This window comes from Colletes gigas, unplaced genomic scaffold, assembly GCF_013123115.1.
Source record: "Colletes gigas isolate AHSC1104 unplaced genomic scaffold, ASM1312311v1 Colletes_gigas_Sc00009, whole genome shotgun sequence".
NCBI lineage: Eukaryota > Metazoa > Arthropoda > Insecta > Hymenoptera > Colletidae > Colletes > Colletes gigas.
In genome coordinates, this window is record NW_025106638.1 from 1,903,962 (window position 1) to 1,923,704 (window position 19,743).

The window sequence follows — 19,743 nt, forward strand, 5'->3', positions numbered from 1 at the left end:
TAGTAAATTCTTGGAAATACTACGCCGAAACTGGGTCACGACAGTCACGTACGCGGGCTAGGTCAGCACGACGCACGTAAGACAAAGAGGTCCGACTCCGCTAGACGAAGACAGAGATAGTCGAATTAAAAAAATTACCTTTTACATAAATTACGATATCTCGAAAACGGAAAGTCCGATCGACAAAATTCAAACGCCATTTTAAAGGGGAGGCTTTGCTGCTGCCAACAGTGGTTCAATTATTAATAAATCACTAATAGTTTCAGAACTACACGCATCTAAATATTTATGATTTTTAATACGCGTCAATAGGGCTTTCTAAGGCGCCGAGCGAGATCGTAGTCGAATTAAAAAAATTACCTTTCACATAAATCACGATATCTCGAAAACGGAAAGTCGGATCGACAAAAACCAAACACCATTTTAAAGGGGAAGCTTTGCTGCTTCCAACGATAGCTCAATTATGGATAAAACACTAGTAGCTTCGGAATTGCACGCATCTAAAGTTTAACTATTTTTTCTCTCCTTTCATCTTCTCTATACATATATTTCATATTTAAATCGAAAGTTAACCAGAATTTGATACTACACTTTGACTGTTTTTTTACAAAGAAAATATAAATCGTGCAACCGATGAGATAACCTGTGGTGGTAGCCAAGACAAATTACATACTTTTCACGGAAAACAAACAATAATAATAGAAGTGAATCGTGTGAAAATTCATTTGTATACTATAAGAAAGTCGTGAACTTAAATGGCGTTAAAATAACATTGTATGTTATATAGTCATCAGTTTAGTCATCAGTAAAGCATTCTAGCAGGCCCTGTCTTGGACTATTAGGATATTTAATGATCGGTCGAGAAGAGTACATATAGGAACGGAAGGATCGGTCGAGCGCTTGCGAGAATTAGAAGAGCGTAGCCCTCTGGTGGCGAGTACGGTAGATATCGCCACGATACAATAGTGGCTACAATTTACCAACAAAACAAAACAAATTTAAACAAAATTAAATAGCATACGTTTCAAAAATTATTCGGAATTAAATCGTACGTCAAAGGGTAAATGTCTTTTTTCAAATAATTTACAACGTATCACCTTTCTACAATATCGTGTCTTTCCAGAAAATATGTATAAAATTTTTAGAAGCATTTTCAACTGTTAAATCTCTTCTTGCGCAATGTATTCTCAACCGACTTCGGGAAAAAGGTGTGCAACGAGGAAGAAAAGTTTCCTAAATAAAAAATGAATGTTAATTGATGTACATTGGAGTGTAACTCGTTTCAGCGAACATTTCTTCGCATTTCAGCCGTTTCCACGGATCACGCCATCGACTTTAATGAACGAGGACGACGACGCGGCGCTCCAGTATTTAAAAAATCCACTGGCAGAGGAATGCGAGTACGAAGGAGGGATAGAAACATAAAACCGGAAGCAGACGAGAAATTGAAGTCGCACTCCTGCGCCGACAGATTATCGTTAAGACAATTTCGCCGTAATGAATATCACCGTTCCATTTGTGTCAACGGTAAATGAAAAAGGGAATAAAGAGAAAATAAATTTTTGTCTGCATTCTGTTCGCGAATTCAAACAGCGGGAAACACTCGAACGAGTCCTTCGACGACGTTATAATTTTCAACATTTGTAAAAGAAAACCACGAGATTGTTTTGCAAAATTTTTTTCCAACATAATTCCGACAATATCACTAACAATTATTTGGCTCTAATATAAAATTTGATTCCAAAAAATTAAAAGAAATACGTATAAATTGAAGGATATCCCATAGACTTCGGTTAAGGAGGTATACAAAAAATCGATTCTTTTATATTTTCTTGAACAACAATTATACCTATACTATATCCAAACTTCTTGTTCCATTTTATTGGTCCTCGGAAATAATAGAAGGTATTATTATAATATATTCTTTGTCAAAATGTTGTCGACCTACATAACAACAGAATGTTATACGTTCCTTGCAATCGAGTGCTAAAAATTAACAGAAATACGTATAAATTGAAGGATAGCCCATAGGCTTCGGTTAAGGGGGTATACCCTTGATATTATTATAATATAACTCCGATAAAAAAGGTTGCACGATTCTTTGCCAAAATGTTGTAAAAAATGCCGTTTAGCAAAGTTCTGAAAAATACAGCCCCTCCTTCGTTAAATCTTATCTGTCGCTGAGTGTTACTTTAGTGGAACAATAACACTAAATTTCTTTCGAACCGGGTACGAGTTTCCCCCCTACGGGGGAGTCGCCATTAGCAGGGTGCCGCGATAGTTGGCACGAAACCGGCGGAAAGAAGCCACCGTGGCCATGAAAACAGATAATCTCTGTTTATCTTGTAATTCCCTGGTAATGCCATTATACCATCCGAGCTCGGACCAGGATTCCCCACGTCGTCCGCTTAAATCTTTGTTTCCCCGTGCCACCGAAGACGAAACGTACAGGGGCCCGGTCGGAAGCGTAATTGAATCGACCACCCTTAAAGGCCGATAAATCTCCCCAAAGATACGTGGGTGAGCGTCTCTGTGTGTCGCGCGACAGCCGAGATGCCATCAATCGCGTTCGAATTGCCGCACACAACTCCTGCCGGTGCCTCCTTGTTCTAGCCACGGACGATCGAACTGTTTGCGCGATTTTCGGACTCTATCGCGATTGTGACACGTCCCACGCCGGCGGAGCAAAGAAATATTCGAACGATGGCATAGAACGTGACTCGAACGCTGGGAGACCCGAGAAACACAGAACCGTACGTAGGACACGTACGCTATTGGTTTCTTTTGAATGAAGATGTATTATCTGGGAACGTAATAAGACAGGGAGGGGCTGAGACTTTTACTATTATTACTATATTATTATATTATTTTGACTCGTCGAGGATTCCTACGACTGTCAGATACCGCAGAATGTTCAGATTCTTTATCATTGTACTGTGTTGGCTGGCAATATTTGCGAAAGTTTATTTATTTAACTAATTCTATAATAATAATATACAGGATGGTTCGTGCAATTGTTTCGGGTAATAACTCCGTTATTAATGCATTTATGTAAAAAGGTATATCTGTGGGACCTTAGACTTTCTTCAAATTCAACAGTGCATGTGCAATTAAGAATTGCATCCTTTCTTTAAATGGAAATGCATATCTTTATCAAAGAAGATGCTCAAACGCTTCTCCGTTACATTGCAAACTGCGTTTAAACTATCTGTAATAGTACTTTCCAGTATGATTCGTTCTCTCATAGTCGCGAAGCGTTCGAGCATAGTCTTCGATAATTCCGAACCCAAGGATATTATTTAAGTAGCGGGATAGTACAATCAAACTGTCGTCCACGAGATCTATGTTCCTACATCGGAAGCTCCATTGATCGCACTATACAATAAGTATCGTTTCCAGGAATTCTCTGGTCGCCGATATTTAGACCAAACGACAACCGTGCAGCGGATCGACAGGGCTTAATTAGTGAATTAATTAAACGCCAATGAAACACCGGAGTAATATCTTTCGACCGGCCAGTCCGGTGTCCCGAAAGCCGCATAATGCTCGCGCCTCTGTCTGCCGTTGACGTGGCAAACTAGAGCACGAATAATCGGTGACAATTAAATGGTACACCGGCTACCGATCAATTTTCCGGCCTGCGAACCCGCGGGGGCTGCCTGAGATACCAATTCGCGATGAAACGCGTCGTCAGGCGCCTCGCGCGTCGATATTGCCCTCAGTTGTACGCGTAACCGTCACTGGTTACCCCCTGTCCATCAACCATAAAGGAAACCGGAGCGTATGGATGATCAATGAGCATAAGACCGCCCTATTTAGGTATATGATTTCTCCTTTTTCTAAAAGTCCATCGAATAACAACGATAACATAAATATTACGTGTTCCAGTTAGTGACAAATATAAGGGATGTTCATTTAAAAAAATGTTCATATAAGGGGAGTTCCTCTAAAACCGAACGATAATTACCGTTAATTGTAAGTTTTAGAAATAACGGTTCAATTGATAAGAAATACATTTTCCTTTATTTACAGCGGATCACCATAACAGTGTACGAATAAGAACTCTATACATAATAAAGGAAATATATTGTTCTATACAGGGTGTTCGGCCACCCCTGGGAAAAATTGTAATGGGAGATTCTAGAGGTCGAAATAGGACGAAAATCAAGAATACCAATTTGTAGATGGAGCCTTCGTTAAAATGTTATTAACGTTCAAAGTTCCGCCAGTACTGAATTTTTTTCTCGAAAATGCGCAAGATTTCGGGGGTATGTCTATTCGCCAAAAATGATGATAATTGATCCCCGCAACCGTAAATAATTTTTTCAAAACGATTTGAAATTTTTTTTTCAGGGTAACCAGACAGTTATGGTCAGATATTACATTTTCGGTAACGAATTTTTTTTCTCGACAATGAGTAGGATTTCAGAGGTATGAGTATTGACAAGAAATGATTGGAATTGACCCCCGCAATTAAACATAATTTTTCCAGAACGATTTCAAATTTTTTTTTTAGCAGCTACCCCCGTCGATGTTTCTTAAAAATTCGTTTTTCATTTTTAATAAATTTGTTTAACGTCCTACGGAAATTTTGTTTACTACTTTTTAGTAGGTATCCATGAGCCCTACTTCCATACTAAATTTCATTGTGATACGTTCATTATTGCAGAAGTTATGGCCGTTTGAAAATTGGACCATTTTTATGGAGTTTTCCTAACTTTATGGGGTCAACGAACAACTTTCTCAATAATTTTAGAATTTCTATATATTCTTCATTAAAATACGCGTTGTTCCCCGGTTGAAACATTAAAATCCACCAATTCGTTCAGAAGTTATGACGTTTTAAACATACGCATGAAATTTCAGTGAAACATATCAATGTATGGTCAGACATTACATTTTCGTTGAGGATTTTTTTTCTCGAAAATGCGTAGGATATCGGGGGTATGTGTAATGACGAAAAGTGACTGTAATCGACCCCTGCAACCGAAAACAATTTTTTTAGAATGATTTGAAATTTTTTAACAAAGTCTCAGTCAAGAAATTGATATTCTTGATTTTCGTCCTATTTTGGTCTCTAGAATTTCCCATTAAAATTTTTCTCAGGGGTGACCAATCACCCTGTATACTCCACACCATATCAACACTTAATATAACAAATTTTAAGTTTAAAAAACATACAATTAAAATGATAAGCTGTCTCTGGTTGGACAGAATCATCAGACATTAACGAAACAATTGGCATTTGACCAGGAATTGTTCGAATTGCAATGGAAGCCTTGCACAATTCATTCACATAGCATTCCGGCGTTATTAATAGGGTGGTTCGATATAATTATACCAACATACAACTGGTCATAGCTCTGAAACAAGGTCGAATTGAGAATCGATAAACGCATGTTTATATGAACTTTTATTATTGTTTTCATGCGTAGAATCTAGTCCTAAAGTGGTCCCACATGCCATGGGGCACCCTGTATTTATTAATTGCATACAAAATAGTATTATCCCAATTGTACACAAGTCTAACAATACTATTACAAATTTTTCTCTTTACTTTCGAGTGACAAATATTTATGGTTACTTATATTTGTTAAATTAATGTAATATAACGTATTAAAAATGTTTATAGTTTTTTAAATAAATAAAAATATGATGGACAACAATTATCACATAAATTTCATCGAACAACAATGATTCAATGAGATCAAAATGAGATGATCAACACCTTATGAATCGCGTCTAGTATTCCTTTCAATAGTCATTACTCTTGTTGACTAGTGAGTCTGAACTATTATAGCACAATCTACTTTCTATACAAATTTTGTACAATTTTCCCATTGTCTTCAGGGTTAGGTCTGGGTTAGAGACAACTGTCACATAAATTTCATCAAACAACAATGATTAAATGAAAGACCAAATTAAATGATCAACAGCTTATGAATCGCGTCTGGTATTCGTTTCAAGAGTCACTGCTATAATCGACCAGCGAGCCCAACCTATTATAATACAATCTTTCTATAAAAATTTTTCACAATTTTCCCATCGTCTCCAGGGTAAATAATCACGAATTTCGTATTCCTCAGGACTCCTAGGATCGTGTCCAGTAAAAACTATTCACTAGCATTTTCCATTCGAGACGCGGGGTTCTTCTATTATCTTTGAACCGCGTATCAAACTAACCGAAAGGTATAATATCTCTCTTGACCTCGATGGGGAATTAATCGGCGAACACTGGGCGGCAGTTTAGCCGCCGCGAAATGAAACCAAACCGCCACATTAGCTGACGCCGATAGTGGGTTAAGTGCAACGAAACGAGAAGAGTAATACAAACCGCTCGCGGTCGAAATCTCGTTACACCGTTAATGGGCCACGATTATCTTTGCAATGGAAATCCCGCTGTCTCCAGGATCTCCATATTCCCCGGCATATTGTGGAGGCTTCTGAGCGAGCCAACTCGCTACCGAAGGCCGGCATTAATTTTACTTGGTTGTCCAACGGGGGGAGAGAGGGGGGGGGGCGGGGACATAGTCGAAACGATAATTGGCGTTACGCGAGAATTACGATCGGCCGAACAATAAACACGCCGTGCACACACCGATATCCATTTATGCGTCATAACGTTATTAAACGGTACCACGCAACGGTGTTACTTAACAGTAGTTAGTCAATAATTCGGAGGAGATCATTAAGCGGCAATTATACGGTCGAGCGACTCGAGATAATAGCCGATGCTCGATGAAATCGAACTACGCTGCCGAGTTCCTGTAATGTTAATAATTAACCTGATCGTCCACCCTGACACGATCGTTTCAGACCGCCGTTCTTTAACGTCACCGGCGAATTCTTGAAACGTGGCTTCTTCATTGTGCAACGATCGCAAAAACAGAATGTGCAATTCGATCTAAATGTCCGTTAATATTACACCAACGTTGATCGGGGCTTATCACATTCGCTTCAACTATTCGTATTTACATTCGCGAATATTGATGTCGTGAGAAGACTGGTGTAAAAGGATCTAAAATTCTTATACCAACTGCTTCCGATTTACTTCCTAATACTTCCCGAACCATTTATTTGCAATGGAGTTTTCTACTATTTAACACTTAAACTGCCACTAAAACTAATAAATAAATAAATTTCAGTGAGATTGCAGAAGTAAGTACTAAGACAAATTTTAAGTAATGCAGTTTACTATTGTCCACGATCAAAGTTTTGGTCGACGCGTTAATTGCGTGAAACTTCTGCGCGTATGTCATCCTGGACGGCTAGGTGGAGACTCGAATCTTCCCCCACTCGTCACTGTTCCTCGACAGGGGAATCCCATCGCTTGCATCACTCGGAGCGACTTTGCTTCGACGACTGCGACCGACGCTGCCCGAAACGAAACGGGGGAAACCCAACGGATGTCCCCCGCGAAACTGTATTCTCAGGTCACCACGCTCGAAAGTAAGCCATCTGCCACGTCGCGTAATAGAAAAGAACACCCTGATGGTTCCCCCATTCGGTTTCGGGCAGCATCGATCGGAGTCGCCGGAATAGAGTCGCTCCGGGTGACGTAAGCGAACGGGTACCCCCACCCGACACATCACGAGGAATATTGACGAGTGGGGGAAGGCACGAGTCTCTACCAGAACTGCAAGAATGCTCGAATAAGCTAAGAAGCTCGAAACGATCGAACAGTACCACTTATTGCGAGTTAGACCTGGGTTAGGTAATTTGTTTAATTCTCCAGACTTTATCAAACGCTTTTGATACATCTAGAAACACTACTAGATAGACATTCTTTTGTTTCAAATATTCTTCGATGTTCGTTACTCTGTGTACAGTAAATACGAACGTTATTGAGGGAGGTAGTATTGAATTGTCGATTACTATCTTTGATTTTTTCATTTCATGTCCACTTTCTGTTTTTAAGTGCTTCTTTCAAGGTTTTGATAAGTCATTATTATTGAAAATGATAATCGTGTTAAGAGGCCTCTGTTGAAAACAACGTATGAAATGGTCAGATACAGAGTTAGTATGTGTAATAATATTAAATGCAGGTCTGATGATCTGGATATGACCTCACTCGACGCATCACGAGGAACATTGACAAGTGGGGGAAGGCATGAGTCTACTAGAGCTGCTAAAAGGCTCGTATAAGCTAAGAAGCTCGAAACGATTGAGCAGTACCAATTATTGCTGGTTTTCCTGCATCCATAGCCTCTACCTCTCTTCTAATGACCACGTGTGCTTTCAGCGTCTTATCGCCTTAACTGTATCGTAAACCGACGCTTTGAGTGCTGAATACTCCTGGCCAAATTGCTCGTTGAAGACGGAATACTGTAGATATCATCAGACTGTACAGTAATGATTCTTAAAATGAGCCCCAGACGTGATTCGTAAGTTGATCATTTCTATTCCTTCCAAGAAGGTGTGCTTCTTCGTCAGATCTTGCCAACTGGCATTTAACCCTTAGGTGGATTCTCACTCCCAACTGAGTTATTTTACTAAATTGTTAAATTGGAAATCAATTTTCCTTTAAAGCATTTAACAAATAATGAATTAAGGGAGGATTACGTAAATTTTAAATAATTATTTAAACTTCCAAAGGGCCCCAATAAGCCACTTAAGGGTTAAAGGCCACAGCTTATTAACTAGAAAGACATTCTTAAAAATATGTTATTTGCTACGTTGAATTATTTAATAATTTAATAATGTGATAGAACATGACGAATGCGTATCGTCGCGTGCATTAAAATCTGAGTGAATGAAAATAAATAATTACAACAAAGTTGCTTCAATGTTATATAATTTATAAATTTCTGCTAATACATATTTATAGATTTTCCGGAAGGAAATATTGTTTCAATCCTTTTAAGAAGGAATGTACAAACGGTGGTTCTGTTGTTATTAGCCAATAATTGATTTGTCGTAGAATTACATAAATGTTCATTTCAAGAATTGTTACTGTACAGAAGTAGAGGTATATTATTAGGGTATATTATTCTGCTATTTAACATTTTATACAGGGTGTCACGTAGCACTCACTTCAGGGATGCTTTGTGATACCGTTAGTGTGAACTCTGTTGATTGATTATACAGGTCGTAACTAAGTTATAATTGTATTTATCTTAATCTCAAAATTTAAAACATACCTTAACTTAAATAATAAAATTTATTTTTAAAATACTGAAACAGCTTTATGTTTACGTTACGTTATACTGTTCAGTATTTTAAAAATAAATTTTATTACCTATGTTAAAGTATGTTTCAAAGTAATTCTGTTGCAGTAAGTGAGAGATTGAAAAAATTTAGAAACGCATATATGGTTTGTAAAGGGTTGCGCTCAAAGGGTAAATTAAACTAGTCTGCGCTTGCGCGGAACAGAAAAGTAGGGAAAGAAGTCGTCAGTTCGTTTCCCCTGAATCAAACTATTGTACAATGGTACTTTGGGCCCAACAAACCTTTGAGGCCACAAAGGACAGCAACCACCGATTTATACATAATCGAGTCACCACCCACACTAGGCTGTCACGTATTTAACACGTTGACTGCCAAGCCAGTTTTTCATTTTCAGAAATGTCCTCAACATTCGTATGAAAAACGGTACAAATTGAAACGAACTCTAAGATAATTACAACTCTGGACAATTTCGTTAAATTATTTTCACGCTTGCAAATAAATTGTTTTTTATTAAATAAATAGGTTCGAGGTCATTTGGAAGCCAACATCGTTCGTTGTGTATCGACGAAATGAAAGTTAATAGAAATCGATCGCGACGATTACTTAATTTCGCGAATTAGTTTTGGCAACAAATTCGTTGTTTGAATTAAATTAGAAAACTGCAATATGAATTCCTCGTGTCACGAGTTAAAACGATACTATAATATTTGGAAACGTAATTGGAACACGTATTACACGTGCCCGAAACATTTCAACCCCGAACGATCAGAACTTTCATGGAGCGATTCAATGAACGATATAAAAATTAAAACGTAATCACCGCGATGTCGAGCGTAATTCAACGCCACAGAACCGGCAGGTTTCATTTGTTATCGACGCCATTCGAGCGATGAAAGTCGAGTCGTAGGAGAAATCACATTAAAAATTTTTGTACTTGTTTCAAACAGCTTTAATTCGAAAATTTATTTACGAACGTAATACAAGTTGATAGTTTAATAATTTCTGTTATTCCGTCTATTAAAATTTAACGCATGGAACGATACCTATTATTTTTTACAGGTTTGAATGCTTGAAAATATTGTTCGATTTGGGAAAAGTTCCAAATAGCACCCACTTTCCACTAGCGATCCAAATGGCTCGCTAAAATTGATAAAATTTTATAAATATTAACGATATCCCCTATTCCACTTACTAATCTAAATTTCCACAGTTTCTAATTTAGCACGTGCAATAACCTCAATTTCAATTTAATTGTCGATTCGTAAGATTTGGGGCAAAACTTCCGGCTTTGCGAATATTTCGAAACTATCGTAGAATAGACGATAAAGGTTCATCGTAAAAAGTTCGCAAATTTGTTGTGTCAATGAATATTCTTATATATACCGGAAATCCGTCAGTATAATCTACGGTGCAGCAAAAGAAAGACGATGTAAGAGGGATATCCAATTATGATGTCAAAGTCTAATTAGGTAACGCGATAACTGCTCGGTGTGTTCTCAAATAATGGAACGCCAATTATGGAGCTAATCAGTGGCATCGAAAAGCGTTAAGTTACCGTGCACACAGCTTTCAACGGTGCTTCCCTTTCAATTTTTTTCTTTCTTTATGCAAGGATATAAATCCCGCGGAGAAACCCCGATCCAGGCTCCGCGTCGTCCAGTTTCGAAGCAATCGAGCGACTTGTTTGGAAAAAGCCATCGTCGCGTTATCTCGAGACGCGAGTAAAGCAACCCCGTAATGAATTCGCCCCTCGATAGAGCCGACAAACAAAAAAAACGTGCGAATACTCGATTCCCGTGGATTTCTTTATTTACTTCCCTTTAAAAGAGACACCTCGATGGAAGGACGCACGCGAATCGACTGTTTCATCGAGTCCTTCGCGTCCCGGTGATTGTTCAGGCTAATATAAAAGGAACGGCAAGTTTTATGGAATTGGCTTCTTCTGCTTTTCCGTCTCACGTTGCCCCTTAGCCTTCTCAGCGTGGAACAGGGCAGACAAGCAACCGGCGGGGAACAATGAACAGGTATGGCAGGGGCGGACAAGTGTCCTGGGAATACCTATTGTTTTTCCCTGGCTGCTACAACCGCCGGCAGCATTAATGCCCCTCATAATAGGAGGAGAAAAGGGGTACCTAATGCGAGCTAGGGCCGCAGACATCTCCCCGTAATTCTCAGACGGAACGTGTGTGCGTGGACCAAAACCGTATTGCTGCTTTCTTTATGAATTTTCCCGCCCGCGTGGCTAATTTCAGGGAATTGGTCGCACGGGGACGAACATCCTTTGTATGCGGGCCGATAATCGAGAAATAAGATTAGTTTTACGAAATAAAATATATCCAGATATCACGATACGAAATTATTATCTCTGCAACGACGAACATCGCTTTTGCGTTGATTTCTGCGATAACAAGCAGGACTATACAGGTTTAAACAAACGGAATATTCTCCAATCGAATTGTTATTCAAAATTGAGTACCACGAAGCTCAATAATTAGTGTTACACAATTTCTATTAGTAAAATAAGACGAAAATCAAGTATATCAATTTGTTGAGGCTTCGTTCAGTTATTAACGTTTAAAGTTTCAACCGCATTGAATTTTTTTCTCGAAAATGCGCAGGATTTCGAGGGTATGTCTATTCACCAAAAATGATTGTAATTGACCCTTGCAACTAAAAATAATTTTTTCAAAACGATTTGAAATTGTTTTTTCAAGGTAACCAGATACTTATGGTCAGACATTACATTTTCGGTAACGAATTTTTTTTCCTCAAAAGTGAGTAGGATTTTGAGAGTATGTCTATTCACCAAAAATTATTGTAATTGACTCTTGCAACTAAAAATAATTTTTTCAAAACGATTTGAAATTTTTTTGTTCAGGGTAACCAGACAGTTATGGTCAGACATTATATTTTCGGCTACGAATTTTTTTCTCGAAAGTGAGTAGGAATTCGGGGGTATGTGTATTCACCAAAAATGATTGTACTTGATCCTTGCAAACAAAAATAATTTTTCCAGAACGATTTGAGATTTTCTTATTTCTCCGAAAAATTACAGCAGCAACACCCTGTCAATTTTGATTAAAAATTCGTTTTTGATTTTGAATAAATTTGTTTGACGTCCTACGAAAATTTCGTTTAGTACTTTTTACTCTACTACCTGAATTTCATTAAGATTCGTTCAGTATTGTACAAGTTATGGCCGTTTGAAAATTGGACATTTTTATGGAGTTTTCCTAACTTCATGGGGTCAACAAACAACTTTTTCAATTATTTTAGAATTTCTACATATTCTTCGCTAAAATACGCGTTATTTGCATTTTGAAACATTAAAATCCTCCAATCCGTTCAAAAGTTATGATGTTTTAAAGATATGCATTAAATTTCAGGGAAAAATGTCAAGTATGGTCAGGCATTATATTTTAGGTAATGAATTTTTTTCTCGAAAGTGAGTGGGATTTCAGAGGTATGTGTATTGACCAATAATGATTGTAACTGACCCCTGCAAATAAAAATAATTTTTTTAGAATAATTTGAAATTTTTTAAGTTTTTCGAAAAATTTAACAGCTACTCGAATTTTTTTCTCGTAAGTGCGTAGGATTTCGGGGTTATGTGTATTCACTACAAATGATAGTAATTGACCCCCGCAACCGAGAATAATTTTTCCAGAACGATGTGTTTGATTTTTCGTCGAAAAATTTAGGCACCTATCTGAATTTTTTTTCTCGAAAATCCATAGGATTTCGGTGGTATGTCGATTCACGAAAAGTGATTGTAATGAACCCCCGCAACCGAAAATAATTTTTCCGTGAACGATTTGGAATTTTTTAATTTGGCTTTTTAATAACTTTTTAACGAAGCCTCAATCAAGAAATTGATATTCTTAATTTTCGTCTTATTTTGGCCTCCAGAATCATCTGCAATATGAATGTAGTTGATACCACGTTCAGAGATAAAAATACACTATGACATCAGCCACAGCCTTGAGGTCACAGAAATATATAGAAAATGCCCAGAAATATCTAAAAGAAACCAACGTCCACCACGAAATATAACCACATTAGAAGAAGAGAACCCAGCACCAAGTCGTCGCTAATGGTAGATGCGACGTAAAACAGGAATTAAAAAAAAAGAAAAAGAAGGAACTCGAGGTACCTCGCTAGAATTTTCGCGAATCATCGCGAAAGTAATAAAGGGTGGAACTCGATCACTGTCATAAAAGTATGGTCAATGCTAGGTTGAAATAGCAATTGAAAACTAAATCATTTCTGAAACGAAGTTATCTCGCAGTCCATTCCAACGAACGCTTGTACGAATACCTCAGATATTAGTTCGTAACAAAATTCTCGTGCAGCAACTTTTCCAATAAAAACTTCGGACATCATTCAAATTAACCCCTCAAACGAAATCCATTTATTCAATATCTTGGTGAATTTCATAGCTCGCGAGGCGCCCGCTTTCGAATTCTTTCGCTTTCAGATTTACGTAAATATAAACCTCGGTGCACGATTGATCAACGAAATTCGTTACGCGATTTCTGCGAAAAGAAACGCGTGCTATCGAACATACCAGAATATTTTTACAGTTACATTTTATTTTACATATATATAACATCGTTCCTCCCGTAGAAAACTATGTTACACGAAGCAGCTGCATGAACGATGCTACTATCGATTAGACTATTCTGTTTGGTGTTTCGTACGTTTCGTTGCTATCGAAGCTGGAACTGAAAATTGATAGGATTAACGATACCCGATAGTCTTGCTTGTGGAGACGTCCCACCCTTCATAATATTCTCTGTTGATGTGGTATGCTCTGTTTAGACGATATCCGTGCTCGATTTTCATACTGCTTGCTATGCAATATCTGTTGCAACCCAACGTAAACCAACGCGACCGATTCGTGACGCAATCTAAACTAACATCTTTAAAACGCTTGCAATAAACGAACCTTGCTTGCAAATTTTATAAATAACGTCACTGACGTTAGAAATACTATAAAATAGTGCCTCTGAACTATGAAATAATTTTATTTGTTGTGGTATGATTTGAAAAAATGTCAAGGATACTTCTAAACAAAGAAAACTGACACATTCGCTGCTAGATGAAAACTGTTCAATTCTCTACTAGTGTATAATTTTATTTCGCTATTTATTTTTGTAACCTTGCTAAAATTCATAAATCCTCTCCAAATTTATTTCCCTCAACGACTCCGTTTGAAACGCGGCGAAAATACTTGAAAATACAATTTCTCGATGTAACCTAAGTTTGTTGATTTTCTATAAATTGCTGAAATCAAAAAACATCTTCTCTATCCATTAATTTTTTTAATAACATCGCAATGTTTTTATATACATTCTATACATGCGTTATCGAGCATCCGTAAACAAAGTGTACGAATATTTTTTACATCAGCCTCAAAGAGATTTTAAATAGAATTTCGAAATTTTTTGAGCAAATTTATGCTCAATTTGATAAGAAAAATTGATACAACGCACGTTTAATTTGGCCCGACACTTTTGACCCCTCCGTTCGTTTATACCCCTTGTTAAAGAACGTTCGTGAAAATATTTCCATCCCCCGTAAGAGCTCGAGATCCGAAAAGCATAATGCTCCTAGAGACAATTCGCGATCATCCCCTAACTCCGGGGTCTGACGCTGTGGGTATCCAAAATTCAGCTCGCGGCCGTCGTCGTGAAAGACGAAGACAAAGGGGAAGAAAAAGAGGAAGAGCATCACGCGGCTCATTGCTGGGAGATTTGGAGAAAAGCGGAGCGAGATTGCTGGGAAATCCTCGGGAACATTACCGAATCGGTACGCGTGCTTGTATGCGTGTTACACGGGCACACGGAGGAAAACAAAGAAGAAAGGGATCCTATGAATTCGTGAGTGACTTCGGATATCACGTTTGCCGGCGTCTGGCAGACATTTCCTTCGGGCTTCCGGTGTGCATACGTGGCCGGGCGCGGCGACACACGCGCGCGCGCGCGCGCTAACAGGAAACATCAGAAGTTTAAAAACGAGATTCGCTGCTGTATGTACAAACTCGGCATCACGGAACGTAAATTCCGGCGAGCGATTATCTACATAATGGCCGAGCGTTGCGCGGTCAGAAAATTTATTCGCCCGACTTCCCGATGAAAATTCATACCCAACCGTGGCCGTTTGCGAAAATATTCTTTCCCGTTTCTACGAAAACGTTTCTCCAAAATGACGTCAATTATTACATTTTTTTTTGACTCGAAGATTGATTAAAAAATATCGATCTTTCTCAATTTCGTTTTCTGAGAGTGTTCGACACAAGCGCACTCTACGAATCGATGATCAAACTTTAACACTTTGACTGCCACGTCACCCATATATGGTTGACAGGATTTACCATTATGATACTAGATAAATTAATTCTCAAGTTAAGACGTGGAGGGAAATAAATTTGAATAGAGTTTGTGAATTTTAACAAGGTTACGTAAATAAGTACCGAAACAAATTTTAGGTTATGTAGCTTACAATGGTCCAAAATCAAAATTTTACTTGTGCAGAATATTATACGGTTTTAATCTGGCAGTGAACGTGTTAAGGGGGGAGTCTCATGCGAATGATGGAAAATTGAACCATTTTAACCATGTTACATCTGACGTTATGAATCATTTTTGTAGTTTACTTAGCTATTCTTTGGGAATACAAAATAATTTTTATTAACTTTTAATGTTGTTATCACGTTCGCAGTGAACATGTGTTTAAATACTGGCGTTAGGTGATTGCAGCCCTCAAGGTTGACTAAATCAAAATGATCGAAAAGATTTTTATTCGGTAGGTTTACAGTTATCGCTCAAATAATCAATTTATATTGCAAATTGACAAAATGGTGAAAGCTCAAGGTAAACATTGCAAAATTTCGTCGTTTCTTTCGCAACTTTTTAATAAAAAAAATATGATAAACTCATTATAACGATTTGATTTTGGCACGGGTGAGAACTATTAGTATGTTGAGTAACGTGTACAAAGTTCAAAGCAATCGAACGTTTAGGTTTTTAGATTTTATCTACGACAGTTAAGAAAGTCGGAAACGCATTTAAAGTCTGCAAGATCATACTAATCCAGAATGTTGGTACCCAGATGGCACAAACGCTAAAAATGTTCTATAATCCACAATACTTGACATTTATCTCTCAAAATTTAACAGTACATTCTTAAATATATATACTCTCAAAAAATGGAATAAAAAAAAGAATTGATTTCTTTGAAGTCTCACATGGGGCACCCTCCTTAATCAAATTATACAGTCAGGGACAAAAGTAAGTGGACAAATGATGAAAAAGAATATCAATAAAATTTAACCAATTCAGCATTGCAAATACACGTTTAAGCTTTAATATTCATCCTTATTGTTATCGAGATGTTTCACATTTCCATTCTTGATACTAACAAATTAAGAATCACAAAATTTTTGGAAGTCTTCATGACGAAGCTTACACCGATTATTAATATTTATTTTAAATATTATTTGAATAATCTATATACTATAAAGATAAATGTTAAATAAAGTTTAAACCTGTAATTACGATGAAACATTTCATTGATATTCGTTTTCATCATCTGTCCACTTACTTTTGTCCATAACTGCATATTAGTGCAAGCGTCGCGTTGTTAATAATTTACGGTTATTTCTCCAATTATTCACAAGTCATTTAAGACTACACTTCGTTGAAAATATTTTTGGAAATCTTTATTTAATTTACATTAATTCGTATTTAAATTATTCGCAGAAATATCGTTTCGTTTGAATAATTTTATCCTGAATTAAAATAGTATTAAATTGATGCGTGGGAAAATATTGCGACGAATTCGTCTCTGTTAATTTTTGCAATGGGTCGTTCATGAAACGTTTGAAAACTATTGTGTTATGCTCTCCATTCGTCGTTATTGCAAAGAACAAAATAGGCTGAACAATTACGAGATACGCTTTATAATTTCATAGCTCGCGAACGATAATAAAGTAAGCAATTACGAGACGTCTCTCTGAAATTTTCACGGCTCGGTGAAAATGTGAAAATAGGGCAAACGATTGTATGACGCACTTCGCAATCCCGCGGCTCGCTAAAGTAAGAAATGGGGCAAACGATTGTTCGTTGCGTTAGACGCGTTATTAGTCGCGTACCATGATTTTCCAGTGGCAATCGAAAAAAGTGGCCGTATTTCGCGGAAAATTAAATTCGTATATTGCACTACGGAACGGCGGAACGTCGAAGATTTAATTTCCAACGGAAAATGATCGCTATGGTACTCACTTTTTTTCATCCAATAGTTAGTCGGTCGTCCAGAAACAAACACTTCTATTTTCGGGACGTATCTCGGGATAGATAGTGCTCATTGATGTTTTCTGAAACAAAGGTAAAGCGAAAAATTCGTTAGATAAACAATATCGCATTCGGAGTAATAATTTAATCAAAAACATCGCGAAGATAAAAATGGTTGTCCAAGAAATAAATTTAAATAACCTCGAATGTACAAATTCCAGATACACCCAAGTACTTCGTACGCCAATGGAACAAATTTGTTGGATAAACAAACTCGTATTGGGAATAATAATTTAATTAAACATCGCGAAGAGATAAATGTCTGTCCAAGAAATAAATTTAAATAACCGCGAATGTTCAAATTCCAGATACACCCAAGTACTTTGTACACCAATGGACCAACTTTGATAGATAAAAATTCGTTGGATAAACAAAATCGCATTGGAAAGTAATAATTTAATTAAACATGGCGAAGATATAAATGGTTGTCTAAGAAATAAATTTAAATAACCTGGAATGTTCGAATTCTAGATATACTTAAGTACTTCGTAAGCCAATGGAGCAACTTCTTACGCGAGTAATATTCACAAAAATACTAATTCCAGGAGGACTTACTGATTTTAGGAAATTCCACGTCTTCGAAATTCCTATGTTGATTTTATTCCAGCCTTTCTGCGAAACCCCAATATTAGCCCAAGTCTTCTTAGAAGTCTCCAGCCGAGGGCGTACTTAGTCGACAGAAGATTCGCTTTCGTGATAATAAAAAGAAAAACTGGTGATAAACAGTGACTCGCCTAGTTTCCGCGCAAAAAATAGTGTACAATATTCGCCTCGTTTCGCTCCACTTTTTCTTAAATGCGTCACCGGGATCAATAAAGCGTTAACTTTTTTTTAAAGACAACGTAAGTGGATGGTAAACAAGAAGTAATAATAGACGATAAACATAAAGGAGATCTCAGATAAAAATATTAATGCAACATCCATCATCTGTATAAAAGAAATGCCAATTGTTTTGTTATTGCCTTGTGATTTTTGTTCAACCAAAGTCAGCTTACATTCGCATTTTTTTCTGTAATATTTTTACTGTGTCCTTCGAACTTAAGATTTTTTATATTCATTGTTTTGTGCGGTACTGAAGTTATGAATCTATGGGACTAATAATTGACACATTAAACGAAGAAAAAGATCGAAAGACAGAGCGGAGGAGATAATAGAATGCAATATGGAGGGGATGATGCCTTGAGCGGCTAAATTTGTTTGCCTCGAGAGGAGTGGCCTGCATTGGCAAACGCTCGAGGCGCCTTTATCGACTGAGGGCATACTTAACAGTCAACTTCCTAGAGAAGTGAGCTTTGTTAACGTTCTTGGAGGAGCTCAACTGTTTATAATAACTAGAGTACGTTGAAATTATCCGATTGCCTGTACACACTTCCGATGGTATTATATTTTATAATCTTCTGTTGTAGAAATAGACTTATTTCGTGTAGGTGAATATCCATGCTTGAAAATTTACGTTGAAATGCCGGTTTCTCACGCGAATATGAAATAAAATCTGATTATTAAGTCAAAGTACATATTAACCCTCATACGTTTAATTTTTCATTCGTTACAGATTACAGGAAATTTTATTGCATTCGAAGAAAGTAAATACTTTTCCGGGGAAATGACAGGTTAATTAAATTAGTTCTGTAAATCCAGCCGGAGAACTTGTTAGTTTTTGCAGGTTTGCAACCCTTTGACGTACGATTTAATTCCAAATAATTTTTCAAACGTATAATATTTAATTTCGTTTAAATTAGCTCGGGCAAGAAATGGCTACGTATAAAATACGCTCGTGAATATAAAAATGATCAGACTCGTAGAGGGTTAAAGACATTTTGATCGATTCTTTTAAAGTAATTTTGTCGACGATGCAACGAGTATCCATCGATTCTCTTTTCCTACGGTCTTTGGCGCCGTATCATGGTTACTTTCTCAAACAACAGGATCACGCTTCCCCAAACGCCACGGTCGTTTCGTAGATACAACACACGCACGTCCACGCATACCAAACAATCCAACACACCCTCAGACACGCCAGTCAATGGATGAGAAGGGTGTCCAGCTCCTGCCCGCCGTTTAGGATTGAATAAATCGGCCCTTCTGTTATGCTTATATCACGATTTTCTGACATACGTCCGCGTAGGACCGCCATTGAAGCGAACCCCACGTTGGGGGACTCGCGTCGGGTGAATTTTTCGGAACAGGAACAGGGATCCCTCTTTCCTTTCCAGAATGTATT

At 37.4% G+C, this 19,743-nt stretch overlaps 1 protein-coding gene across 1 annotated transcript in view; it reads right to left on the reverse strand.

Moving 5' to 3' along the window:
• Positions 1–19,743, reverse strand: part of LOC122397169 — a 327,986-nt gene that overhangs the window by 248,144 nt on the left and 60,099 nt on the right. The window contains exon 2 of the mRNA XM_043396122.1: positions 17,454–17,545. The gene's annotated coding sequence lies outside the window, so the exon portion shown is untranslated. The remainder of the gene's footprint in view (positions 1–17,453; positions 17,546–19,743) is intronic.